We start from the raw sequence: 3164 nt of genomic DNA on the forward strand, positions 1-3164 counted from the left end.
AAGGAATGTGACCCACAGGTAGACCTTATTTTCCTCCACAGGACTTTTCATTTCCTCAGTTTTTTGAACTACCTTTTTTTTTTTTTTAATGCATGCATGCTTCATCAATTGCTTCAGTCATGTCCAATGCTTTGCAAGTCCATGGACTGTAGTCCACCAGGCTCCTCAGTCCATGGGATTCTCCAGGCAAAAATACTGGAGTGGGATCTTCCCAATCCAGGGATTAAACCTGTGTCTCTTGCATCTCCTGCACTTCAGGGGGATTATTTACTGCTGAACCACAGGGGAAGCCCAATACAGGGCACAGAGTAGTCACATTTAAATGGAATACAGTCCATAGGAAGTTTACCATCTAGAACTTGGGTACTATTTCTACATTTTCTTGGGCAAAAATAACATAGTGTTGATGACTTTCTTTCATCACTGCTTTCATAATTATTGTAGCCCAAAGTGAAAAGAGCCAGAGTTACAAGCCCATTAATAAATGATATGTGTGTGTGTGTGTGTGTGTGTGTGTGTGTGTGTGTGTCTTGTGTGTGTGTGTGTGTTTTGGGGAATGAGCAGTTCTCTGGAAAGTGATTCTTAAATTATCCACTCCAAAATATTACCCTTAAAACACAGACACAATAATGTCAACCAGAAGATGCAAATAAAGGAATCAATTCATTTTAATTCATAGGAATCAAAACAAATGTAAAAATGTGAAAGTAACAACATGTGGATGAAGGACTTCTTGTGTCTTGAAGGTTCAGCTGTAGCAGGAAAACCTTGTTCCTTAGCATCCTCTGATACCATTTCTCCTCACACTCACTGTTGTTTGTTCTCCTTGACACTTTTGCTGCTTTTTAAGTCTTGAATATTTGAAACAAGCCCTGCCCTCAGGTACTTTGCAGACTCTTTTCTCAATAGGGCACACTGGTCCCCCAGGTAAACTGATGTCTCTGCTTTGTCTTGCTTCAGGTCTCTGTTCAAATGTTTCTGGTTGTTGTTGTTGTTGTTTTTGCATATCTTCCTGAACTCTCAGTAAAATGTAACATACATGCATGGTAATTTATACCTGCCTTTTCCCCCCCATATCATCTGTCACCACATGAGATGACATATATATATATATATTTTTTTCATTTGCTATCTCATATTCTTTCTTCATCATTGCATTGTTTGAAGTTTTGTTCTCAGCATCTCACACATTTAGCCTAGAAGATGGTTGATACTCAACATGAATTTCTAGAATATATGAAAGACATTTGCTTTAAAACTAATCATGACCTCTTGGGGAAAAGGTTGAGTGTTAGGAATTTCTAATCACAGATGACACAGTAGATTACTTAAAGATGATTAAATATTGTAATTCATAGCATTTTACTGTGTTAATGTGCACACATGTAGAAATTAATCATGCTATATTTTTCTTCGCTAGTAGTTATCACCACCACGTGGTACAAGGAAATGATACAGGAATGGCACAGTTTATTCTTCTGGGGTTATCAGAGAAACTAGAACTGCAGCCTCTCATATTTGGACTTTTCCTCTCCACGTTCCTGATCACTATGTTTGGGAATCTGCTCATCATTCTTGCCACCGTCTCAGACTCCCACCTGCACACCCCCATGTACTTCTTCCTCTCCAACCTGTCCTTTGTAGACATCTGTTCCATCTCCACCACCATCCCAAAGATGCTGGTGAACATACAGACACAGAGCAAAGCCATTTCCTATGGAGGCTGCATCACCCAGATGCATTTTCACATACTATTCGTAGAGCTGGAGAACTTAATTCTAACTGTCATGTCCTATGACCGCTTCATAGCCATCTGTGACCCCCTGATTACACAGTCATCATGAGCCCTATTCTCTGTGGACTGATGGTGCTCCTGTCCTGGATGATGAGTGCCCTGAATTCCTTGGTACAAAGCTTACTGGTACTGAGACTGTATTTCTGTACAGTCTTGGAAATCCCCCACTTTTTCTGTGACTTGAAAGAAGTACTCCGACTTGCGTGTTCTGACATCGTTCTTAATAATGTTGTGATATATTTTGCAATTGGGCTCTTTGGTGCTGTCCCTCTGGCTGGTATATGTTACTCATACTCTAGGATAGTTTCCTCTATATGTAAAATCTCATCAGCTGAGGGGAAGTATAAAGCATTTTCCACCTGTGCATCTCACCTCTCTGTTGTTTCCTTATTTTATTGTACAGGTTTAGGATTGTATCTTAGCTCTACTGCAACCCACAGCTCACACTCAAGTGCAATAGCCTCGGTGATGTACATTGTGGTCACCCCCATGCTGAACCCTTTCATCTACAGTCTGAGAAATAAAGACATAAAGAGGGCTCTGAGAAGATTCTTTGGAGTGGCAGCTATGAAAGGGCCATTTGTCCTGGGGTTGAGGAAGTGCTGATAATTGCAGTGCTCAAAGCATTAGAGTCAGAAATTGTGATTCTTGATCAGATTGTGGAAAGAGCACTTGTTCCTTTTATGTATTGCCTGGTTTTTTGCACTCTTTGATATAAGTAACTTGATTAAGCTTTCTTAATAGGTGATGCATGGACAATTTTCCATTTTTTCTATTTTTCTACTTTCCCTTAAATTTTTCCCAAACATGAGTAAGAAATATTTGGAAACTTCCATTTCTTTGGTAGGAAAAATTGGATTTATTAAGGCCTTTGTCTTAAGAAACATCCATCTTTTCAAGTATTTTTTAAAAAAATCTTCTTTACTCATGAGGAAAAAACGCCTTTGGCAGCTAAAGTAACTTATAGAATTCAACTGCAGAGTAAAGTCCGAAACCAATGTTTTTATTTTGGCTCTGTAATTTTTCTGTATCACCAGTTTAACTGTCCTTCCTGATAATATCGACTTTATTCATGCCACTGAGTTTTAGAACTGGTCTTTTGGTGTCATACAATTATTCAGCCTGTGTCCCCAATATCTACCACGTGTTGCTGCTATTGTTGTTTAGTCGCTAAATCATGTTTGCCTCTTTTGCAATCCCATGAACTGTAGCCTGTCGGGCTTCTCTGTCCATGGGATTTTCCAGGCAAGAATACTGGAGTATCCTTCTTGAGCCTCCCTCCCACACCATACTACTCCTCTAGGTTGTCACAGAGCATCAAGTTGAGCTCCCTGTGTTATTCTTTTTTGGCTAAAAAAAATTCTGTGCT

General features: G+C 39.5%; 1 pseudogene; it reads left to right on the forward strand.

Annotated features, from left to right (window-relative positions):
- The first annotated feature begins 1460 nt into the window (after nucleotides 1-1460).
- On the forward strand, nucleotides 1461-2401 carry LOC139183943 (olfactory receptor 7A17-like; annotated as a pseudogene).
- The last annotated feature ends 763 nt before the right edge of the window (nucleotides 2402-3164 follow it).

The sequence above is a fragment of the Bos indicus genome, chromosome 7, assembly GCF_029378745.1.
Source record: "Bos indicus isolate NIAB-ARS_2022 breed Sahiwal x Tharparkar chromosome 7, NIAB-ARS_B.indTharparkar_mat_pri_1.0, whole genome shotgun sequence".
NCBI classification, from domain to species: Eukaryota; Metazoa; Chordata; class Mammalia; order Artiodactyla; family Bovidae; genus Bos; species Bos indicus.